The sequence below is a fragment of the Aptenodytes patagonicus genome, unplaced genomic scaffold, assembly GCF_965638725.1.
Source record: "Aptenodytes patagonicus unplaced genomic scaffold, bAptPat1.pri.cur scaffold_49, whole genome shotgun sequence".
In the NCBI taxonomy this organism is placed as follows: domain Eukaryota; kingdom Metazoa; phylum Chordata; class Aves; order Sphenisciformes; family Spheniscidae; genus Aptenodytes; species Aptenodytes patagonicus.
Genome location: NW_027472004.1, coordinates 309,477 through 315,834, shown reverse-complemented (window position 1 = coordinate 315,834; position 6,358 = coordinate 309,477).

Below are 6,358 nucleotides of genomic sequence, written 5' to 3'. Positions count from 1 at the left end.
AGGCTGGTGTCCAGAAGGAAAGCTGCGTGCCCGGTCTGCTGTCAACCATTTGACCATGTGCTGCACACCATGCGAGAAGGCAGCAATAAAGACGAGCATGGATTCAGCCCTTCTTCCCGCTGCCAGAGGAACGGTGCCAGGGAGAGGGCCCGGAGCAGATCCCCGCAGTGGCGCAATGATCTCCGCAGCTGGTTCGTGGATGCCACGGACTATGACCACGCAGCAGGGAGGAGGAGAACTGGTCCTCCAAGTTGTGACAGCGCTCCCAGGGATGACGCAGCTCCAGGGCCCTCCAACGGCAGCTCCCAGTCGGCTCCCACACCCAGTGCTGCTCGGGAGCCAACCCTGCCAATGCAGAGAGAGCGGAGCAGATCCCTGCGGCAGGGCTACGATCTCCGCAGCCGCTTTGTGGAGATCACGGACTACCACCGCTCAGCAAGGAGGAGGAGGAGGTGGAGAGCAAGTCCTCCACGTCGTGACGGAGCCCCAAGGGATGACGGAGCTCCAGGGCCCTCCAACGGCAGCTCCCAGTTGGCTCCCACGCCCAGTGCTGCTCGGGAGCCAACCCTGCCAATGCAGAGAGAGCGGAGCAGATCCCTGCGGCAGGGCTACGATCTCCGCAGCCACTTTGTGGAGGTCACAGACTGCCACCGCTCAGCAAGGAGGAGGAGGAGGTGGAGAGCAAGTCCTCCACGTCGTGACGGAGCCTCAAGGGATGACGGAGCTCCAGGGCCCTCCAACGGCAGCTCCAAGTGGGCTCCCACACGCAGGGCTGCTCAGGAGCAAACTCTGCCGAGGCAGAGGGAGCGGAGCAGATCCCCGCGACGGGGCCATGATTTCTGCAGCCGGTTTGTGGACACCACAGACTATGACCCCTCAGCAGGGAGGAGGAGGAGGAGGGTTTCGGCGCCCCAGAGATGCACGTCGGACAAATACTCAGGGCGCTGCGGTGGTGACGGGGGCAGATTGTGACCCTGGATGGGGGAGGGGCACAGCATCTGACTCCTGCAGTGCCGGAGAGGAGGAGGACGAAGAATCCAGGAAGCACCAAAACTGCCCCCAGCAGGGACCAAGCTGCACAAAGGGCACCCGCAGCGCACCCTGTCCCTCCTCCCAGTACTGCCTCTGGCCAGGAAGAGCTCAGAGGGACCTTCCAGAGACTTGGACAGCTCTGCCGGCTAGCCCGTCTGCCCACAGGCCCCTCGAGGAAGAGCTTTCATCCCTGTTCAGCTGTTGGGATCGCCTTGCAAAAACAACACACATTTGGTACCAACAGGCAGAAAAGCCAAAGCCAGAATTAAAAACACTTGTTGGCCTTGCGTATATCATTCATGGGGTGTTTTCTTCTCTGTAGGTGTTGGGAAATACCCAGTGTGGGAGGTTTATGTCTTGGGATTTTGAAAGCTGTGTGCTTGCGTATGCCCATCTTGCAATCTCTTCTTTTTAAATACGGAGTTCAAGTCACTCGAACAGAAATGGGCTGGATGAGCCGACAGCGAGCGGGACTGAAACGGGCTGAACGGCCGGGCCCGGAGGGTGCTGCTCAGTGGCACCAAGTCTAGCGCGAGGCAAGTAACTAGCGGTGTCGCCCAGGGGTCAGTACTGGGTCCGATCCTGTTTAACATCTTCCTTAATTAATGGCCTGGATGATGGGGCAGAGTGTAAGTCACCTCAGGAGGCTTTCTTTTTACGTAGTTTTTGGTTTTCAAAGACGCTTTTGTGTAAACATCCTTGAGAGTTTAAGCAGGAGGGCTTCAAAGCGGGCTGAAAGAGGGCTGCAGAGCAGCCCCCTCCTGCTGCCCTGCTGTGGATCGCTCCTCTGTGCTCGGTCCCCACGGCATCGGAGGCGGTGCTGAGGTGCTGGAGTGAAACGTTAGGGTGCTGCAAAGGAGCAGGCAGTGACGGCCAAGAGGCAGATCCTCTCCTCGGCTGCACAGTCACTCCTGTGTTTAGCAAAGTCGTTGGTTTCCAGCGGTGCCAGGGAACAGTTTGCGGTGCCTGGCAGGAGCATCACAGACTAGTTGGGTCTCCTTCTGTGCTCTGAACTTGCAGAGAGCTACAGAGGTGACAAAACTTCTTGGCCAGGAAGACCCTCCTCAGGTGACCCAACGCGTGTTTGAAATCCACCTAGAGAGTATTGATCCTTGTAGAAGAGAGACGATCCCAAAGCATCAAGTTTGGATCGCTGCAACAGCTTTTGGAGTGGAAAACGATGGCAAAGTTAGAGCATTTCCGGTTTTGTTTCTCTCAGTTAAAGCATTGTCAGATGCCACAGTGATGGGCAACGTATCAAGTGCGAAGACAGCTTCCTAAGTTGGCGTTTCCGATGTCCATAATGTCTAATGAGGACAGACACAGTCTGCACAGGCCTGACATAGCTTCCTAGAGCCTGGAAGCCCTGGCAGCTGGTTCTGGTCAGGCTCCTCGTTGCCTTTACTAATAATAGCAACGAAATACATATATTTTTTTTAATCTTTCTTTTTTTTTTTTCTTTTTTTTTTTTTTTTTTCCCCACCAGGCACCTTCATAGGAATAATAGTAAAAAGTGAAATAAGAAAAAACTCTGGCCAGGTCACCTGATGGATAAGATGCCTTCCATAAAAGGAGCCCCTCGGGGCTCAGGCATTCTTCAGCCACGTTCACCTGACCAAGCCCGCCTGCTGTGGCATTTTGTGAAGGGCAATGAACGTCACGCTGCCCAAGCACAAGAGCTGTAGCTGAAGTGTGTGAGTGAGGAGCGGGCAGCGAAGGCACACCCTGCTCGACATCCAGCTGCCAGGATCCTCTGCTTCCCCGGGTAGCATGGGGCGCTGCCAGCTCCTGAGCCCTGACCCCGTGTCGTGGTTTAACCCCAGGAGGCAGCTCAGCACCACACAGACGCTCACTCACTCCCCCCCGCACCGATGGGATAGGGGAGAGAATCAGGAGGGTAAAAGTGAGGAAACTCATGGGTTGAGATAAAGACGGTTTAATAATTAAAGCAAAAGCCGCGCACGCAAGCCAAGCAAAATAGGGAATTCATTCACCACTTCCCATTGGCAGGCAGGTGTTCAGCCATCTCCAGGAAAGCAGGGCTCCATCACGCCTAACGGTGACTTGGGAAGACAAAACGCCATCACTCCGAACGTCTCCCCTTTCTTTTCCTTCTTCCCCCAGCTTTTATTGCTGAGCGTGACACCATGGGGTATGGAATATGAACCTGTAGGAGACCAGGTGCTTTGCTACACGAGTCTCATGGACGCAGTCCTGGACCTGGAAAAAGTGGAAAAGCAACCCTCAGCAACCCAAATGTGCCAGCCAAAGCTGTGAACAGGCACGCTTACAGCCCTGGGCAGGTTTTATTCATCCGGCTGGTGCGGCTCCGGGAAGAAGTGGGAGCTCTGCCGGCGGACGAAGAGCCCTTTGCCAGCTGCTGGGGTCTGGGAGGTGCCCGGGCCGTGGCAGCCGTGTGGCCTCAAGGGGACGCATCCCCGTGCAGGCCCGTGTCACAAAGGGGCAGTGAAGTGGCACCCGCCCGGCGCTTGTGACCTCACCTGGCCAGGGCTTGGGATCCCGAAAAGCGGGCCAGCGAAAGGTAGTTGGGCTGAGCCGGCCTTCGGGATAACTCGGCTCCTTCCCTTGCTACTTGCGTGCCTACTTTTTTCCAAGCATTCATCATTTACTGCCCACTTCTCCTCACCTTCCATCCTCTTTCAAAGGTAATTCTGAGTTGACTTTCGGGACAGATCATAGAGTAGGTAGACTGGGATAAAAGTATAGGCTGGTCTATACCTTCTAGAGCTCTAGGCTGAGCTATTTACACCTCTGTAGGCTGGCCAGATATGCGCTGTGGGTAGAGTTCCTATTTGCTAATTCTTATTTCTTTACCGTATGCTAGGATAGGTAAGTAGCGGGGGTGGTAGTGTAGTCTGAGGCCTTGGGCTCAGCCTAGAATGCCAGGAAGCCCACCCTGACTGACGTGGTAGGAAGGGAGACAGAAAAGGAGCACAGCAAAGGCAGCCGTTAAAGTAGCGGCCGAAAGCTGGTCACCCCTGCATACAAGGTGGGAAGACGTGAGCTGGAGAGCCAGAGGGCTCTGCCGCTAACGCTAGCCACAGATCAGCAGCAGGTCCTCTTCGGAGAAGGTGACACGCAATGCAGTCTTTCAAAAGGGCCTCGGTCAATCGGAGTCCTGTGACAGGGACACTAGGGCCATCAGCCTGCAGCTCTGCAGCACTTCCGCTCCGGTTTCAGTACCACTGAAACACTTTTGATGGTGGATGCTGTTCTGTGGGTTGTGTTTGGGGTTTTTTTTTTTATCCTTTTGTTGAGCTACAGTTATTTCTTTGCCATCAGGTGACGGGATTGGCACTGATCTCTTTCTGGAGTGCGTCCTGACATCCTTTGTCATCCAAAGCTGTCCCCTCTGTTCGTGAGAGGAGCGATGGCCGCAATGGGGAACGACTCCTGTGAGTAACGACTTCACCAGCAGGCTTGGACTTTGTGAATCCCCAAAGGCAACGGACGTGGCTGGTGCTCCATCCCTGAACGTTGATGTGCTGACAGCCTCGAGTGAATTCTGGGGCGTTTCCTGGTAGCAGCCAGACTTGCCCAGGTGTTTTCGATTAGACACAGGAAAACGCATTTTATCACTCCTCTGCCACTATGTACAAGACTTTGAAAGATGACGTTGCTCGTAGAAAGTTCTGACATCAGTAGGGTTACTTTCTGTGCTAGGTACTTGCTTGTTTTCATCAGGTTACAGTCAGGAAAAGGGAAGGCTTGACCTGATAATCCAATTCACGACTCTAGGGGGAAAGGAAGGTAGCCCAAGGCACAGAAATCAGTGTGGGTTCATTGGCCTTTCGGCAAAGGCAGCGGGGGAACAGAGTATTTTCCAAAACCGCTTCTTGACCAGTAATTGTCAACGGCAGTGATAGGCTTCCTCCGATGGTTCTGTGTTGGAGGTTGGAGCTGGTTCTTCTGCGCGCTCCTGTAGACAACTTGACTTTTAAATACGCTTTCGTGCAACAATATCGTCTCCTCTCTTTTCAAATGTCATTTCCCTGCAGTCCTTGCCGAGGGAATGGCTCCGCCACAAAGGATCCTCTTTCCCCCGGAGAAGATTTGCATGGCCTGGCAGCAAAGACAGAGACCTGGAGCGGGACTCCACAACCTGGGCAATACGTGCTTCCTCAACTCCGTCCTGCAGTGCCTGACGTACACACCCCCTCTGGCCAACTACCTGCTCTCTCGGGAGCACAGCCGGTCCTGTGAGTCCTTTTAGGAACGTCTCCTTGCACATCAGCTGGGCACTGATCCCAAGGATTCCCAGCATCTGGAATTTGATTTAAGGAGAAAAGCAGCCCTTCTTTCCAACCCCCCGAGTTGGTGTTCTTTGAACACTCAAGCCTAGGAGACGCTTGTCGTGTCTAGGTGTCCTCATCTTCAGAAAGGCACCTCTTTCTAGCCCCGGGTCTCGGTCCCTACTCCCGCAAGTTCAACTCTCTTTGCTCGTTGCACAGAAAACTTCTGTCAGTTTAGCATCTCTCTGAAGAAAGTTTTCTATGCACTAAAATGTCCCGGGCTTGTTGGGATGCCGGCACCTTGGGAGAAGAGGAGTGGAGACTGTTCTTATAACGTCAAGACCTCCACGAGGTTTCCCATGGCTAGGGATATTTTGCTCACCTGAGAAGCTTCCTTCCCTCCCTCCCTCCCTCTTTAGGTCGTCAGCAAGGCTTCTGCATGATGTGCGTAATGGAGGCGCACGTTAACAAGGTCCTGCATTTCTCAGCCAGTGCCATCCAGCCTTGGACTGTCGTCCGTGTCCTCACACGTAAGTCATTTCAGGTGCTTTCACAGGTTTTCTTCCCTTCTTGGAGGGGAGAGCTATTAACCTCTTCTTTCTTAGGAATAGGAGAACATTTCCGGCATGGCATGCAGGAAGACGCCCATGAGTTCTTACGCTATACTGTCGATGCCATGCAGAGAGCTTGTCTGAGTGGAAGCAGCAAGTAAGCACGAGCAAATTACCTTTTCAATGTTCCTGAGCCCTTTGGACTCCTTGATGTACTCCCATCAAGGAAACCCTACACCCAGGGTTTTCAGACAAAGCAAAACTCTTGGGGGAGATAACTCTCTGCCCTACTTCTGAGCTCCAACTACCATTTGTTTCCAGCTGGGACATCTCTTCTCAAGCAACTACCATCGTCCATCAAATATTTGGGGGCTTTCTGAGATCCAGAGGTACTTTCCCATGACTATTGCTCTCCTTGGAATTGTCTGTGCCCTTCTGTCTGCCTGTGATAAACAGCTGGTCGTGTGACTGGCGTAGTAGGTATGGAGGACGTAAACCGGCACAGCCAGTCCACTTCCCTTA